This window comes from Coptis chinensis, chromosome 1, assembly GCF_015680905.1.
Source record: "Coptis chinensis isolate HL-2020 chromosome 1, ASM1568090v1, whole genome shotgun sequence".
In the NCBI taxonomy this organism is placed as follows: domain Eukaryota; kingdom Viridiplantae; phylum Streptophyta; class Magnoliopsida; order Ranunculales; family Ranunculaceae; genus Coptis; species Coptis chinensis.
Window position 1 is genome coordinate 64,975,921 of NC_141456.1, and position 19,949 is coordinate 64,995,869.

Genomic DNA, 19,949 nt, shown 5'->3' on the forward strand with positions numbered 1-19,949 from the left:
AAATGGAGTTCTAACTAATCTCTTTTCGCTAAGTGCGATTGCATTGACCATATGCAACAAGACCTTAAACCATTAGGAATTCCCTAGTGGACGAATTATAGCCTCGTGAGAGTTTTCCAGAGAAGATACTCACAAACTTCATCTATACTATAACGACTAAGAAATAAAAGTATTGTTTCCTACTTTATTATCAGATATATATACATCTCACTAGCAATAAATACATAATATTCAAGTCAAAATCTAAGTTAATATGTGCATAATAATCAATCATCTATGGATAAACATATATATAATGAACTATGCTATGAAATGCAATAACAGACCCGTTTCTGAAACTTTGGAATAACGTCCTTAAGTAGGTCCTCATATATATGTCAAGACAAAAACACTTTGATTTTTCCACTCAAGTTTCGCTCACTCCAGTGCGCAGTGGGTACACTTTATCTTACAATCTTAATGACACACAAGGAAGCTGAAGTCGATCAAACATATCTGCCACTTACTATCACACTAACCTATTCCTAATTGAGCTAGATGTATTTATTAGGTGTTGCGGAGATTAGGAGATGGTTTAAGAAGGAAGGAAATGGATATTTAAAAGGACAAGTCTGAGATGATAGAGTCTTCATATTATGTAACTAGAGAAAATCTTGTTCTTTACTTTGCTTCTACACTTTGTTTCCATCTTTAGCCATTTTTTTTTTGCTTTTTCTTTTGGCTTTTGACTCATTTGATTTTGTTTTTGGAGTTCTAACTTTTTTTTTTTTTTTCTTTTCTTTGGATGGAAAGTTTCTTTTCTTATTTGAAGCAACTAACAAATTCTTGGTTTCAAAGGTCTTTCTCTTTCCTATTCTTCATTTCATCTCTATTCTCAGACTCATTTAAAAATGGGTAGGCTGATTTTTATTTTTATTTTGTTTTGTAAAGGGGTAAAGGATTTGCGGTTTATGAAAGGCTAAAGAAAGGCTTAGAGGGGTGACTAGTGGAAAATAATTTCATGGTTTGAATTTCTGGCTATATCGATAAAAAAAAGGGCCTAAATTCTCGCTTAAGATATGATATAATGATCAAGCAAGTGGACGTGTGATTTCTCTATTTGAAATTTACTTCTCCCTTGTGTCATTTCTCAAATATTTCACTCATATAAGACTTTAGGCTATATTCTCACTAGATTTGTAGAATAAGTATTATAGCCTAGATTTCAGAAACTTATTGCCAAACAATCATAGATACTCATGCAATATATTTATAGAAAGATGCAATGATTATTACCTACATATTAACCTAAATTTCTAAAAACTATTCTAATATAAGAGCTAATGTTAAATATCTAGACTATTATCATCATAGAGAAAATATATATATCCTAATAGGTGTCTTTAATTACTCGTGTTTCTATGCCACCCCCAAATAAGAACATGCTTTGTCCTCAAAGTATTAAAATAAGAAGGGTAGGAAATACCATGGAAATGAGTGAAAATTGAAGAACACCTGCAAAACAAATTTAGAACATACTAATATAGATAAATAAAAACAGACGCAACTCTATATGAGTTCCACCCGTTATGGGGTTAACAAGAATTAAATTGCTTGGGACATAAGCAGACACGAACAAAAATTAAAACTTACCTCATATCCAGCATTTACACGTTGTCCTCCTTTTCTATGAAGAATTGAGGTTCCTTGGCATGTTGCCACGCCATGATAATTTGTCAGGTCTCACGCCATTTATCATCTATAATCGCTAACCTGTTAAGCGCCATTTGGTCAGATGCGGTGTAAGGGGAAACCCAATTAGGTTGTAGCCTCCACCCCGGCCAAGTCATTGCACGGAAAGAACGTATAATATAGTTGGTGGGTCGCACAATGTCAACCCAAACCCAATCCGTGAAACGGGCACAAAATGCAGGAAAGAAACATAGCATGATTCAACAAACCAAGACAGGCATAAGAAGATACTTATGCCTCATACTATGGGCTCGGGCTAAACTAGACACTAAGGTCTGGGGAAGGTCATAGACCATACGTCCCTCAGCTAGAGCAAGGAAAACATCACAAGTGGCATCATTCGTAGAAGAAAAACGCCATTCTTTTAGTATGTTTAGTATGATAAAAAACATCACCGTGCCCACGTTAAGGGACAAGCTACCAAGGGCTACGTTATATTGCCCTTCTTCCTCTACATGGAAAATTATTGCCCCATAGGTCTCATGTAAAAACTCATAGTTGTAAGCATAGAAATTATCAACCAAATAGCCCCATGAGTCTTGAATTTCAGCAGGCATAAAAAGCCCAATAGCAAACGACAATAATAACTTGGTTATGTCCATTGTTTCATCCTCAAAGGTGATGGTGAACACTTGTTCTCCATCCATGCGATAAAAAAACTTACATTGGTCATAAAAATACAAAGTAAGCACAGGAGAATAAAGTTCATTAGAGCTTACCATTAGAGGCTGCCATCCTGCCTTTATAATCAGGTCGCAGAACCAAGATCCATACGTATCACTCGCGAACAAGTCTACAAAGGACTACTCCGGAATGATCTAAGGAGACTTCATATCACACAACACACTCTAGAACTACTGGAAACAACCTCGGAAGAACCCACAAAAAAAATCAGAACTGGAAGTGGCTGCGGAGGTTAAGGCGTGGGCGCGCTCACGATTGCATGTGTGAGGGGGCGGTCGCGCTCTTGCCTGACTTGACTTCCAGTGTTTTGAGGGCAGGCGCACTCAAGATTGCATGTGTGAGGGCACGGGTGCGCTCTTGCTTGACGAGAGGTCCAGTGTTTTGGGGGTGTGCACGCTCTGAGTATAGGCACAACAAGGGGCGTGCGCGCTCCGTGTATGTGAAGTGCTATGAAGTGAAAATCAAAGGTAAAGTGATAGGTGCAAAGTGAGAGGTGTGATATGAAGTTGAGAGCTGTATTTATAGTGGACTAGTTTCTAATTTCCACAGGTTTCCCAATTAGTTAAGGCAATATGATGGAACAAGACATTTCTAAATCCAAAATAGAAATAGACAAGAGACATACTCCAAAACCAAACCAATAGCTTTTTGGCTGGAATTAAAATATCAATCATCTAATTACGACTCCTTGAGGTTGCACCAAACAACACTAGCTAATTCTAGCGACACCAAATTAGCAACATTCTCACATAAGTCAATCATTACCAAGCAGACTAATAATTCAACAAAAATATGTGGATATGATTAGAGGCATTGCTAAAATAAATAAGTCCACCCCCAAACAAGTAGGAAGGGTGGGATTCACGATACAAAACATAGCATATGCCGGAAACTAAAACAACTTCAAATTAAATTAAAAAAATATAACAAATATAGAATTCAAATATTTACTACTTGACTAAACAATTCGGAAACAAAATCTACTAAAAACAGGGAAAATATTCTTAACACAACAATAATACAATAAAACTAGCCACGAGGCGAGGATGGGCCAGAGTCATACGTCCTGCGTCGACGACGCTCATGCCTCATAGAGTTATCAGAAGAAGAACCCTCATAAGGTGGCAAGCATCGTAGAACTTCTACTTGGAAATGGAGTTATTGCTCCATAAATGCATTCATGGTTCCCCAATGCTCATCCTCACGCTGGACGAGAGTCTCCATGTTAACCTGGAGATCTTGGTGACTATCACTGATCTTCTCAAAATTCTCATGGATGGTAACCTACCTACTCCGAAGATCCTCACAGATGGTATTAAGAGAGCGCATGCCACGATGCAATAAGGAGGGACGAGCTTCATCCGTAGTAGCCTTTTCCCAAACTCCGGCATCAAAACACGACGTCTCATCCTCATCTTCCTCATCCAATTCCGTCTCAACACCCCTATCCTCAGGAAACTTCCACTTCTTCTGAATACATTCCTTATAAATCCGTGGATTTGCATGCAACTTCAACATAATCCTATCAGTCTTCGGAACACAGCCTCATTGCATCATAATCTTTGTAATGAAAGTAAGGAAGGGTGCATTATTTATACCAACGCATCTAATCTCAGCTATCAAAAAGTTGAGGATGCAAAAATTATACCTCTTCTTCTATAAGACCCAGAGAACGTGCAGACAATTCAAATTAATATAACTGACTTTCGTAGAGTGCAAATGACATTCTGACCAATCCACTAAGCTATAACCAGCTGGTTGGTTCTCAGAGACGATTGTCGAACACAATGCGATTTCGTATTGCACTGCCTTTCCAATACATTCTCTCTCATCAAAGCCTCGATTCCTCTGAACTGAGATTCCTACAATGTAAGTGTGAGGTGTTTTGCCTCAATGCCAAGAATCCTAGACAACACACCTGTACACAATTCCCTCAACCTACCATTCACTTTCACAAAAATCTTCCGACCCTCAATCTCCCTTTTCTTATAAAAACTCAACACCAAATCGGTGTGATAAAAATCATTCGCCGAATACCACAACCCTTGCCACCTCCTACTAATCATCTCGGTATCATAAAAGGGTGAAAATTGGTTAGAAGCAAATGCTTGTTCCGGAAGAATTTTTCGATTTTGAGTAGCCATTAAAGGTTGGAATTCAAAAGTTAGGGTTAAGGAAAATAGGGGTTTAGGGAAAGGATCACTTGATCGAGATTTGAGTATGGGTTGTGTGGAGATGAGGGCGCTACATGAGGGCGTACGCGCTTAAGCTGTTCGTGGTTTTGGCTTGTTTGTTCGTGAGTTTTGATTTTGATGGAGGCATGGAGAAGAAAGAAGAAAACGTGATGGGGTTTAAAAGCATAGGGTTTAACCTGTTGGGCCCAAGCCCAAAATAAATTTTGAAATACCCATTCTGTCCCATGCCGTATAAAATTAAAACTAAAATACCCAATTCGTTAACGGTTCAATTGTTGCGAATGATCTATGAAAATGATCATCAAAGAGAGTACAATCCAATGATCTATAAAAAAAAACTCAAATCTAACCATGGTTGACATAGAATAAAAATGGAAAACACCTCGAAGTGCGTGCATGACAGAAGTTATGTGAGCAAAAAAATCTAAATTCATAGATAGTGTCAACTAGAATCAAAATACGACTAAACGACATAAACAACAAGAATAGAAAGTTGAGCGATCAATAATGGAAAGACCAACACCCCACCCCCAAACAAAATTTGAAAACAGGGTTTAGAAAATTTGTTTAAACAGGTGGGTCTTTTAAAGTCAGATTCCCAAAACTTGCTAGATTACATTTTTTAAGGTTTTAACATTTTCTATTTTTTTTTTATGAATAAGTTTAATATAAAGGAAAACAATAAAGCAATAAAGACATAATTCACACCATAGATAAACATGACTCAAAAACCGAGAAAACATGCAAGAGTGGAAAATGTGAAGTATGTTAAACGTGGACTTAAGATCCGGTATTTACATTCACACACTCCAAAGGGAGGGCCCGGTTCCCTAAATGGTGCACTCACCAATATATGGAAATAAAAGAAAGTACACCAACAACAAAGGTCAGTCCTTATAGACAGGGTCTTGTAAAAGGACATCCTCCACATCTGGGGACATTAACTCGTGAAAATATTTTAATTGTTGGCCATTAACTTGAAAGGTAGTGTTGTCCTTGGGATTTACCAAGGTAATTGCCCCATAAGGGGTGACTTCAGTAACCAGAAAAGGACCAGACCAATGGGTTTTTAATTTTTCAGGGAAAATGTGCAAATGGGAGTTGTAAAGCAAGATCAACCTTTTGACCAACCACAAACTCCTTATGCAAAATTTGTTTATTATGAACATGTTTCATGTTAGCTTTATAATCTTTCGCGAGATCATAAGAATCGCTACGGATTTCTTTAAGCTCATTTAATTGCAATTTACGCCTGACACCTGCCTCATCATAATTGAAGTTAAGGTTTTTTATAGCCCACATACCACGGTGCTCTAATTCAACGGGCAAGTGAGAAGGTTTTCCAAACACAAGTCTAAAGGGAGACATACCTATAGGAGTTTTAAAAGCAGTCTGATATGCCCATAAGGCATCAGTAAGACGCTTAGACCAATCTTTCTGATCAGGATTTACTGTTGTTTCTAATATTTTCTTTATTTTCCTATTAGAGACTTCTACTTGGCCACTAGTTTGTGGATGACAAGGAGTTGCCACCTTATGGATAACTCCGTACTTTTTAACTAAAGAAGCAATAACTCTGTTATAAAAATGTGTTCCGCCATCACTAATGATGGCCTTAGGAATGCCAAACCGACAAAAAATGTATTTCTTAACAAAAAACACAATTGTCTTATGGTCATTGCTATGGCAAGCCATGGCCTCTATCCATTTAGAAACGTAGTCCACGACAACAAGAATATAAATAAAACCATTGGAAATAGAAAAAAGACCCATGAAATCAATGCCCCAGACATCAAAAATTTCTACCACCAAAATGGGATTTAAAGGCATCATATTACATTTAGTAATACGCCCAAGTTGTTGGCAATGAACACACGTCTTGTAATGAACTTGGGCATCTTTAAAAAGGATAGGCCAATAAAAACCACATTGAAGAACTTTAGCAGCTATTTTCATACCACTAAAATGGCCACCACACTCTTTGTCATGGTAGAAGGATAAAACCTTATTATATTCTCACTGGGGAATACAACAATGAATAATATGATCCACACAATACTTAAAAAGGTAGGGCTCATCCCAGTAGTATAGCTTAACTCTAGCCAAAAACTTTTTACGTTCATTTCTTGACAAAATATCAGGAATAATATCAGAAGCTATGTAATTCATAATGTCGGCATACCATGGTGAAGAAAAAATAGAATAAAGATGCTCATCAGGAAAAGAATCAATTATGGACTCAGAATCACTATCATTGTCATTGGTAAGTCTAGATAAGTGATCTGCAACCACATTTTCTACCCCTTGTTTATCCTTAATTTGTAGGGTAAGCTCTTGCAGGAGAAGGATCCATCGAATCAATTGCTGTTTAGCATCCTTCTTGGCGAGAAGGTACCTAAGAGCTGCATGGTCGGTGTAGACTAAGCTCTTAGAACCAACCAAATAAGGGCAGAACTTATCTAAAGCATAAACCACATCTAAAAATTCCTTTTCAGTAGTTGTGTAATTGTGTTGAGCATCATTTAAAGTTTTACTAGCATAATAAATAACAGTCGACTTATCATCTAGTTTTTGTCCTGATACAGCACCAACAACATAGTCGCTAGCGTCACACATAAGCTCGAAAGGTTTAGACCAATCGGGAGGCTGTATAATCGATGCAGATGTTAAAGCGGTTTTTAAAGTTTCAAAAGCCTGTTTGTAGTCATAATTGAAATCAAAGATGGCATCCTTTAAAAGCAGATTAGTTAAAGGCCTAGCTATTTTCGAAAAATCCTTGATAAAATGCCTATAAAAACCTACATGGCCTAAAAAGGCTCTAATGTTACGCACAGTCCGTGGTATAGGTAAAGACGTTATCTCATCCAATTTAGCCTTATCTACTTCAATGTCGTCACTAGATACAATATGACCTAGCACTATTCCTTTCTTTACCATAAAATGACACTTCTCCCAATTTAAAACTAGATTTTTCTGCTCACATCGTGTCAACACCTGGGAAAGGTTAGACAAACATTCACTAAAATAGTCTCCATAGATAGAAAAACCATCCATGAAAACTTCTATAAAGCGCTTCACCATGTCACTAAAGATATGAAGCATACACCGCTGGAAAGTACCAGGAGCATTACAGAGACCAAAAGGCATCCGCTTATAAGCATATGTTCCAAAAGGACATGTGAAGGTAGTCTTGTCTTGGTCATCAGGATCGATAATGATCTGAAAATAGCCATAATAGGCATCTAAAAAACAATAATAAGCATGACCAGCTAGACGTTCGAGCATCTGATCTATAAAGGGTAAAGGAAAGTGATCCTTTCGTGTCATGGCATTTAAGCATCTGTAATCAATATAGATCCTCCATTTCATAGGAACACGTGTGGAAACATATTCACCCGCATCATTACGAATAATAGTAACCCTCAATTTCTTAGGGACTACTTGAATAGGACTAACCCACTCGCTATCGGAAATGGGATATATGATACCCGCATCGAGTAACCGTAATACTTCTTCCCTGACCAACCATTTTCATGGTAGGGTTTAAGTAACGCTGAGGTTCGCGTGAAGTCTTCGCAATATCCTCCAAATGTATACGATGCGTGCATACACCAGGGTCAATCCCCTTAATGTCGTCCAGGGACCAACTGATCGTGGAACGATGTTCCCTAATCACCCTAATCAAACGTGCCTCTTCATCAGCAGATAACTGAGAAGATATGATCACCGGATGACTACCATCTGGATCAAGCTGGATATATTTCAACTCAGCAAGAAGAGGCTTAAGCATAGGGGTGGGAGGAATTGGTAAAAAGGATTCCGAAGGGGCCTCGTCTTGAGTAGTGAAAACCTATTTAGGTAAGAGGTCATCAAACTCGAAAGGTGGAGAAACAGAAGGATCTAAGATAGAGGTAGACTCGAAAAGGGCGCTGACTTTCTCTAAGTAGGAGTCATCGTCGAAGTCGGAACTACCGAAAGAAAGGAATTGGTGCATCTGATTTTCTGGAAACGTATTGTTGAAATAATCTTGAGCTAAGCTCTCGATCATGCTAATTTCCCTATCTATAGTCGAATCGGGTAACTATTTCATCATCTTGAAAACATTTACCTCAATAGAAAGATGGCCAAAGGACATGGACATCAAACCATCGCGACAGTTTATGAGCACGTTGGAAGTAGCCAATAAGGGATGCCCTAAAATGATAGGAACAGAGTCGTTAACGACTTCTGTGTCTAAAATAACAAAGTCTGCAGGGTAGTAAAAATCTTGAACCTTAACCATCACGTTTTCAACCACACCCTTAGGATACTTAATAGAATAATCAGCTAATTGCAACATCATTTTAGTTGGTTGCATATCTTGTGGACCTATTTGTTTATATAGATAATATGGGAGTAAGTTAACACTCGCCCCCAGGTCTATTAACGCAGTCGTCGTGTGGGTATCCCCCAAGGTGCATTGTACAGTAGGACGACCAGGGTCCTTGTACTTAACTATTCCATTATGTTTAAATAGTATTGGGAACTGTTCAGTTAAAAATGCGTCTTTTGGTATATTGGTCTTCCGCCTAGTAGTGCACAACTCTTTTAGAAACTTAGCATGTTGTGGTAACTTTTTAATAGCTTCAAGAAAAGGCAGGTTTATCGTTAGATTTTTAAAAACTTCCCTAATCTCATCAAAGTTAGTATCCTTGTGTAACATGGCTAGTCTCTGGGGAAACAGTGGGTTCTCTCTATATTTAGCATATGGATCAATAGGAGTTTTAACCTTGGCTGCTTTCCTCTTGGGTTGAGGTTTAACTGGTACCTCTACAAGAGTAGGATCATCAGTTACTACATCGGTATCTAGTAAATTATCAGGTGCAATAACCACAGGTGGGGTAACAACAGGCATAGTTACTGTATTATCCACCACCCTACCAGAATGGAGAGTAGTGATGGTATTTAACTGACCTACGTTTAAATGTTCATTACTTGGAGTACCGGTTACTTTAAAGACTATGTTTGACATTTTAGGATTAGGTATGGCTTGACCTGGAAACACACCTTTGGGTTGGGCTTTCTCTTGTGCTAACTGTTGGATGGAATGATTAATGGATTGTAAAAGCTATTGGTTAGAATGATTAATGGATTGTAAAATCTGTTGGTTAGCCTGCATGTAGGCTTCAAAACGATTCGGTTATGAAGGTGTAGTGGCCACAGGTGGTGTGACTGGAACTATCTCACGTTGATTATTAATGGGTAGGTTGCGATAGTTATTATTAACCGGAATGATACCTCTATTAGCATTATAATTATTATAATTACCTTGACCTTGTCCTTGTCTCGGTGGAGCTTGGTTGTAATTGGTTGCTGGCCTAACATATTGATTATTAAACCCTAGAGGTGTAACTTGATGATTATTTCTCCAACTGAAGTTGGGATGTTGTCTCCAAGGGTCGTTAGGTTCACTATTAATGGAACAAACATTGTTCAGTTGAGTAGATGGTTGTTCATAGACTAGAGGACAATAGAAGTCGGGGTGCTCATGACTCAAACAGAAATTACATGGAATAGAGTTGACATTCATGACAGGAGTAGGCTTTTGTTGGACAGAAATGGCTTCTACTTTTTTAGTGAGAGATTTGATTAAAGTTTTAAGCTCAGGATCAGATTTAACCTTGTCTTTTGCAAGGTTATGATGTGGGCACTCGATGAGAAGATCAGTGAAACGATTCCATGCCTCTGAAAATGATTCATGAGGATTCTAGCGGAAGAAATGAATCTTTTGAAGCATTTCATCTGTCTTCAGTGGTGGGTAAAACTGTTCCATAAATAATTGAACAAGTTTGGCCCATGAGTCCACAGAATTAGGCGCTTGGGCAGTTAACCAAGATGTCGCTTTATCGGCTAGGGTGAAAAGAAACACCCTTAATTTAATTTGTTCCGAACCTACGGTAGGATGATGAAATGTGGTAAGAACTTGTTTTATTTTACACATATGCCGATAAGGCTTCTGATAAGAGCCCAAAACTGTAGTTTTAACCCCTTAACTATCATACTTTTAGACCAATTATGTGAGTAATAATTAAGAGTTAATACTGATTACGTGTTTTTATGCATTTCAGGCTTCAAAGTCCATTATGTGCAGAAATGTGCCACTTTAGTGAGATAAAGGAGCAAAGGTCGGTTGCTAAGGAGTTCTGTGATTAAAGACCAAGATTCAAAAGCCTTTCTAAAGCCCGGTCAAAAGCTGAAAAGTCGACGCGGGCAGAAACAACACACAAAGTCAGCAGAACTTCTGAAGGCCGTATCTTTGGACTCAGACCTCGGAATTGGGCCTACCTTATGTCAAAACGACCGACTCGGAATGAGCTTTCCAATGGTCAAAGCCTTGACCCAATCAGAGGAGCAGAAGTGGACGAAAAGTCTGTTAAAGCCAACTGCAGCTGAAGAGGCCTTTCTGGACTGAAAGAATTGGGTTTTGGGCCTGATTCTCTGGCCCAAAACATGGCTCCAAGCCCATGCACGATTTTTGGATCTGAAAATATAAAAACAAGAGCTTGACTCTTTGTTAATGGTAGATAGTTAGACCTAGATTACTTAGCCTCCATTAATTAGTTTTAGAACTTAGTTTTAGAATTTCAATTAGTTAATTAATTAGTTTTTCATATCTTGTTTTAAATCTAGTTTCATGTTTAATTAATTACTTTAGAACAAAGTAGATTATTAATTTAGTATTTGAATCATTGTTTTATTATTCATTAGATTAATAAAATAGTGTTCTTGATAATCTAGTTTCATTTTCATTTATTTATTAGCTTAAATCCTTAGATTTACTTAATTGTCATTATTAGTTTAATTCAATTATTGCATGAGTAGTTTTGAATTGAGTTTAAACAAGTAAAGTTCAAATCTTTATATCATGTCTTGTTCGAATTCCATTGGGAATGATAGCGTGATGATTCTCGGCTAAACCTCCATTTGAGGGGGTTGAGAAGCCTTGATGAAAGCTTGATTCCAATTATCGTAGAGTCGTCGTAATTTCCTTTTCACTCTAGAAATGATTAGTTCACTATGAGAATGGGTGTAATCGTTCACATGCTAGTTATGAATTGGTAGAAATGCCATGTGTAATTAGGGATTAGGAGTAATCAGTTATTCTGCTGAAGCGATTCAATTCAATTACTTGACGATTCTTTGTTAGTAGGATTAAGTCGAGTTAAGGTGGAATCAATCCCCTCTAACTCCTTATCATAGAATCGACATTAGCATTCCCATAGTTGTTCAAATAGTCGACTAGTTGCATCTTGTGGGTAGTTGCATCGTAGTCTAGTTATCATTTAAGAAAAATCTCTCATTAGACTTTAAGAAGATTATTTATCGTAGAAAACACAACATCTTGGAAGGACTAGGAGTGGAACGAATCATCTACTCCACTATATCTCATAGGATTGAGAGTAGAAATCTTTGATAAATCATGGGCACGTAATTAAGTTTTAGTTTACTTATGTTTTGAGTTTTATCGTTCATTTCGTAGGTAAACTTTTATCTTTTTATGTTTTATCAGCTTCTCATGGTCTAACCTATGAAAAACTGGTAACAAATTAAATATATTCGGGGGGATTCAAAAATCCCCCACTGGGTCTGCAAGAACGATGCAAGACTTAGGGCTATCGTTAAGGGCTTTGTAAAAATCAGAGAGAGGAGTCTCGGTTTCATCAGCCATTATTGCAGGTGTAGTATGTGGTATTCTAGATAGGCGTGTGCATTGACATTTGCTATAAATAATAGAAGATGGTTTACTAGTACTGGACCTTAATCTCATGCAAGGCAAAGGCCAATAAGAAACAAACCACTAACAACAATCAAACAACCTTGATATGCTAGAATTAAAAATACCTCTGACAGAAGAGGCGAGGAGTGGAAGAAGGAGTACCTGAATGCCTCCTTGCTATGCGATTGAATAGTGTCTTGCATATGCAATCTCAGTGTATTCAAGAAGTTGGAAACACTGAATAACTTGAACGAAGAGAGTTGGAAACTAATCTGTGAAAAATTGGGCTAATTCAAAAATGGACGTGGGTGCGCTTGGAATCAGGCTAATAAGGGCGCGGGCGCACTCTTGCTTGAATTGATGTCCAGTGTTTTTAGGGCGAGCGCGCTCCCGAAATAGCATACCTATGGCGCGTGCGCGCTCAAAGCAGAATTCTTAAAAAAAAGAAAAATTTGAACCAAACAAACATAGTCAGAACCAAACAAGGGTAGGTGGGTTTAATGGGGTTTTGGTAGGATCAAAAATACTAAAAGAAATGAATTTAAACAGAACTAAGATGGCAGCGGCACCATTTGATAATATGTAAAACACTAGTTTTACCCACTCTTAACTATTTATGCTGTGAATAAGTAAAATTAAATGCTATTTTACGCTATGATCAAAGTTATCTACTCTCGGTTATCGTAAAATATGTGGAATAGAGAATTCGTTCCACTCCTAGCTTGTTTAAACGTAAGTTTCCGCTAATTTAATCGATTCTAACAAAATGAATGAGAGTAATGAATTGAAATTATACTAATATGGCGATTGAACTAATTTAGATGTTTTAACTTATACTATGATAATTGAATACTAAAATGTGAATATAGAGAAGGGATTAGGGGGATTTGATTCCACTTGATGTATTCCTAATATGCTAGTGTAGATTATTGCAATCCTAACCAAATAAGATTAAGTGTTTGATCCCTAATTACTCATGACAATCTCTGCCAACTAATAATTAGCATGTGAGGAAGTTTAACTCATTCTTGTGGCGAATCAACTAACCTACTAGAGTGAAACTCTTAAAAAGCAATAATCCTAATTAACACATCAAATCTTCATCAAGCTTCATCAAACCCCTCTAATGGAGGTTTAGCTAGAAGTCATTAGACTATCATTAATATATAAATAAGAAGAAAACATAATGAAGAATAATAACTTGGATTTTATTAATCTAATGGAATAATGAAGAACAAAAAACTAACTTAAAACTAATGAAATAACTATATGAATTAAAACTTAGGTTTAAACTAAAATAATAACTAAGTCTAGGTTCTAACTAAGTATATGGAGAGTTATGTCATAGTCCGCTTTATATAAGAGAGGGCTAGGTTTACAATTTCGTGCATGGGCTTTGGAGCCATGTTTTGGGCCCTTAAATCAAGCCTAAAACCTAATTACTTAAATCCAAAAAAGGTTTCTTTGTTAGAAATTACTGCAACAGCCTTTTCATCTAGTTATTCTCCTCTGATTGGATCAGGGCTTAAACCATTAGAAAGCTCTTTCCGAGCCGGTCGTTTTGACATATAATAGACCCAATTCCGAGGTTTGAGTCCAAAGATACGGCCTACGGAAGTTCTGTTGACTTTTATGCTCTATTTCTACGGGCGTTGACTTTGATTTTTCAGCTTTGACCAGGCTTTAAAATGGCTTTTTCTCCTTGAATCTTGGCCTTTAATCATAGAACTTCTTAGCAACAAACATGTTCTCCTTTATCTCAGAAAAGTGACATATTTCTTCACATATTTGACTCCAATGCCTTAAATACATAAACGCATGTAGACAGTACTAACTCATATTTATTATACACATGATTGATCTAAATGTAATATTATTAATGGGTTGAAACTACAGTTTTTGGCTCTTATCACTCTTTCATAAGAGCATAACACATAACACATAACACATAACACATAACACATGAGCATGGTAATCCCATGATCATGAGCTAAAACCTTCCTTTGTGGAAGGTTAATGAAGCTCATGTGAGGAATAACTTTTGTTATTGAATTCTAGTTATTTGTTTAGGGCAAATAAACTAGACTTTATATCCTACTCCAAAATGGTAGTTGGTGTAGAGTCTAGTTATGAATTGAGGTGATTTCTTAGAGACAAGTCATTGCTTTTGGTTCTCAAACTAGCAATATGATCTTAGAGATGAGTTATATTATTAGGGATCAAAACTCTAATCTTTATCAAGATTTGTCTATGAATTCTAAGAAATATTAAAGATGCAATAAACTAGATTCAATCAATAGAGGTTTGTCTTCACATTAGTGGATTTAACTCTCTACCCCTTTCTATCTATCCATTTCTTTTTTTTTTAGTGGTGCATGTTTACATAACCTTAATTTAAGAATCTAAAAGTAAGCTAAGTAGTTTCAGTATAACTCAATCATAAAAAAAATCATTCTCACTAGTTTTCCTTGAACAATTCTAGTTGTAATGTCATCATTGTCTTAAGTTAGAACGAACCCTTACTCTAACAATACACACGGAGAACATGAGTAAGGAACTTGAGTGTTGGTACTAAAACGGATAAAGAAACTTCAATTCTTTACACCGCAAAGTGCTAATATCAAATGGCGTCGCTGCCATTCTAAATAACAAAGGACCATTGATTATAAACTGGAATTGCTCCAAGGGGAAACCCCCCAATCTCATTCCTTTCCTTCATTTCATTTTCTTGTGTTTTTCTTCGTTTTTTTGAATTTTCCAGTGTTTTGGTACTAATCTGAAATCTATTTTTTTGGTGGCACTTACAGGAAACAAAAGTTAAGACCTGGAGCCTAATCTACACACTGACCTAAGACTCCTATAAAAATTTGAGCCTAATGCGAACGATTACTACGCGTGCGCGATACCTGACTCGTGACCACCAGTACTACCTTGCGCGCGCTGGTTGATGTTATCAATTCTTGATCGTTTTTCAACACCAGTACCTACTGGTCTTTCTCATTCAAGGAAAGGGCCTAAGTCACTAAAACTGCAACAGCTACTTCACATTCCTTTTGGAGTTTGGGTAAATGCGGGTTGCACAAGCGGTCTTTGTCTTTTTCTTTGGTGGACTTGTGGGACGCTAACAGGTTCTAATATTAATATACTATTGTATGATTCACATGTGTTATCTATTATGTCGTAGGTAATGGACTATTATTTGCGTATTAGGTTAGAAATATGTATGAATCATGTGAATACGCTTGTTAATATATATATGCGGTTAAGTGATTATGAATTACCTATTAATGTATATATACATGCCCGGCCGTGGTACTGTTTTGCATGGTTATATCTATATATATGTATAAGTGGTTGTTGTTGCATGTTTAGTATCTAGATACATATGAGTAGTTACAATTTGCCTGTTTGTGTAGATATGCATATACGTAATATATTTTTGCCTCTTAGCCTACATATACGTATTACTGATGTGTATTTGCCTGTATGTATCAAAGTATTTATTGATGATACAACTTTGCCTATTAGTATTTCTATACGTATGAGTAGAGTATCTTCACATGCTACTGTATCTAGTAATGTATGAGTAGATTGTATTTGCATAATTGTACTTCAATTCTATACGTATGAGTTGTATTTGCATGATTGCATGTGATATATACACTACTTCGGTCTAAGGATACGAAATCTTTATTTCCGTTCGGAGTAGTCTCAAGTCTTTATTCACGTCTTCGTGCGTCTAATTCGATAAAGAATTCGAACCAACCTAAATACTGGGACAGCGTACAACTTATTTGTGCTCTAAGTAGGGAAACTAGTGAGTAAGATTCATTTTAGATTACTAACTAAGTTTAGTTATGTTATTGAAATCCTAACGAACGTTTAAACATGCGAAATACAAAATACGATAAAAACTATGATGTTTCCTAATTTTTTCAAAGAGAAAGAAGGGGTGGAGAATCATGCTGCTCATGCAAGGTCATATTATCCTATCTTAGTATCGGAGTACTACCATCTCTAAGTTGTTTTGGGTTCATTATCAAACCCGAAGCGGCTTGAGTGTCGATCCCTAGCGAAATGGACTCATCTCTAAGTTCATTTCCCTAGCTTAAGAAGTTGAACTGGGGTTTCATCTCTGAAATCCCATCTCAACTCCTGGACTCATAAAACTAAATCCTATCAAATCTGGAAACAAGAAGCTAAATAAGACCAGTGCGCACGGCTATCCCATGCATAGAAAGGGAGGCGCACGCGAGTCTTCCTTCACTTCCAGGCCTCAAGTTTGGCCAGACACTACCATTTTGGGATAGTGTGTTAGATGCGTCCTTAAGTCTAGGCAATGAATCCTACTACTAAGTAATCTATACGAACCCTCACATGAGCATCATTAACCCTCCACCTTGGAGGGTTTTAGCTCAGGATCCTAGGATTTGATTAAAACTACAAGAAAGATAAGTAAAAATGAGAGAGAGAGAGAGAGAGAGAGAGAAACAAGATGTAACAACCTGTTTTTAACTAAGGAAGAAAGAAATTTTATTTCAAGACATCAAAAGTGTTGTCCACCATTAACATATTACAAGCTTTTTTTCTTAAACCAAAAACTAAAAACTAAAAAAAACATAAAGACTAGTAATTGAAATGGAACAAGAGTCAAGGGAGTTAATGTAGTGCATCCCCCCTTGTTTTGTTTTTCTCTCAATTCGAGAGAAATCTCATTTCTTCCCACGTGAAAAACAAAACCATATTTACTTCCTTTTTACCCACACAATCCAAAAACTTGACACCTTGCTTTCTTTTGATTATTAGCGCCTAATCTCATTAATTATATGCAAGGTGTCACTTTTGCACCAATTATTTTGTCTTGCATGATAACTCATCAATTCTTACGGGCCCGCATGGTGGGTCCATGTGCTGTGTCCAATGGCGGTCCGATCTTTTGGCATTTTTGCAACTTCCCGCCTATGCATAGAGTTCGTCGCACTGATCGTCTGAGCAGCTCACTTGTCGCATTCGGAGTCCTGGTGCAAGAGATATGAGCTTCGACAATTTGATGCTTCTGTGCACGTAATCCCGTTTCTGATTGGATTATGTACTATTTGAGTCTTTGGGCTTTAGTCTGGATTTGTTAGGCTTCACATGGGCTTGATCGGAAGGCTTATGTGTACTCCCTATTCCATGCTTATATGTTGGCTTTATCATCATTTGTACATTAGTTGCTCAAATCTGCAAAAACACGAAAATGTGATTATTTCATGATTATTAAGCACAAAATTAACCGAAATGTTATGTCTTTACGGGGTTTTATAGTACAGTTTTAGGTGCTTATCAGCATAATTGTACTTTATATGCATAACTTTTAAATAATAAAAAAATAAAAAATAAAAAATGTTGTGCCTTTATCCCTTGCATAAATTTTAATTAACTAAAAAATAAAATAAAAAATGTTGTGCCTTTATCCCTTGAATAAATTTTAATTAAAAACAAAATCTCATAAATCTTAAACATATTCCAACGGTGTCTAGGAAACTTAAAAGATTGAGGTTACTTAATTAGAACCGTGCTTGCACAGAAAATCTCCCTTATATTTTTTTGTGTGACCTAGCTGTTGGTTTATGCACACATATTCCTAGCTTCACTGCTACGTTAGCAGCAGCTTAGGCCTACGTTGTTCACTTCTAACGCTTCAAAAAATAATAAAATTCAAGTAATAATAAGTTCCTTTTATGCATCAGTTCTAATTTTATGCTTGCATTTGAATAAGGTATGCTAATAATAAAGAATTTGAACATACTTATCGTAGGAGAAAATACGATAAGTAATTGCGTAAGTTCTCACCTCAATATAGTTCTTCATCTATTAATAAAAATCATCATGATCCCTTGTTGCTATTAACTTCATTCGTTATGGCTGATGAAACTCCACCAGTTGAGAAGCCCCTTTTAGACTTCTATACTGCCTTACAGGAATGACCTTCTTCATGCATCAAACTCGAGGATATTGCCGGAGATTTTTGAATCCCGCCTAACATTTTTGGATTGTTACCTGTTTATCATGGTCTAGATCATGAGAAACCGTACAATCACCTCCGTAGGATTCAACAAGTAGCCACCACATTTCACCATCCATCCATTTATACCGAACAAGTATTGCTTAGGTTGTTTCCTTTCACTTTAGCTGATAAAGCCTCAGTTTGGCTAGCATGACAACAACCACAATCCATGGAAACATGGAATAAACTTGTGCAGGCTTTCATGCTACAATTTTATACTCAGAAGAAAACTATTGAAATGCTTCAGAAAATCCAATTCTTTCGTAAAAATCCTCATGAATCCTTTACAGAAGCTTGGAGTCAATTTACTGACCTTCTTTTAGAATGTCCTCATTATCAGCTCGACACCGCTGTCCTTGTTCGTTCATTCTTTAATGGACTTTCCGATCATCAAAAAGAAACACTTGATATAATGAACAGTGGTTGCTTCATGGACAAAGGAGCTACTTAAGCATATAATTTTATTGAAAAAACAAGCAACAAAAGGTACACATTGGGGTAACACGGATTCTTCTAGGTCATCTAAGGACACTGTTACAAAAGCTACATCTAATTTTGAGGTAAAACCCGATCCCGAATAAAAAAATCTGATAGAATCTCTCACTAAAAAAGTAGATGCCCTCGCAGTTCAAGTAAACGATCAACTCCCAAAACAAGTCATGAACGTTAACACCTCCCCGTGTGTTCTTTGTCTAAGTACTGACCATCCTGATGCATGTTGTCCCTTGTTATATGCTTCATTTTCACAACTATCGGAAGAGGCTTGTGCATTCAACATCCCTAATGCACCTTGGAGACAAAATCCAAATTTCACTTGGCGCCCAAATACACAATAGATGGCTCCTCCAGGTTTCGCCAATCCACCTGTTAGACCATCTACCAACTATATTCCATATCGTCAAGGAAATAATCAGCAATACCAACAAAGTCAAAATCAGTTTCCAAGTAATTCCAATCTTAACCACAACCTTGTTCCAGCCAATCCAAGTTATGGCTATCATCCTCAACCTCTTAGCAATAACCGTGAATTAGTCCCTGTTGCACCACCTGTGCAACTCGCTACAGATAAGACGAATGAGACCTTATTAGCTTACATGAACCAATAATCTCAAATGCTGACGTCTATCCAACAATCGCTTCAACTCTTAGCTCAAGATACGAGTCAGAAAGGCATATTTCCTGGACAAGTTGTTCCAAACCCTAAGCCAGCAAACACTGCCTTTGAACTCAATAATGCACCTAGTACAAGTAATCCATACCAAGGTGAGGTGAATGCAATCACAACTCTTAGATCTGGCAAAACCGTAGACAATCAGATACGCATGCCAGATGATCAATCAAAGGTAGCTGACACTTCCAATGTACCTGTTTCTGATAATGAACCTATGCTGGAAGCACCAATTCCAAATACGTTACCAACTAATAACTTGAGAAAGGAGTAGGCTGATCCATATGCCAAATTCATACCCAAGGCACCGTTTCCTGCCCGCTTGGCAAAGAACAAACCTGACAAAAATTTTAATGCGATTCGAGA

At 37.0% G+C, this 19,949-nt stretch overlaps 1 non-coding gene across 1 annotated transcript; it reads left to right on the forward strand.

The window, feature by feature from the left end:
• Window positions 1–10,282: 10,282 nt before the first annotated feature.
• Window positions 10,283–10,386, forward strand: LOC147524950 (small nucleolar RNA R71). The gene has a single exon (XR_015206541.1). It is a non-coding gene; the product is annotated as a small nucleolar RNA R71 (small nucleolar RNA).
• The last annotated feature ends 9,563 nt before the right edge of the window (window positions 10,387–19,949 follow it).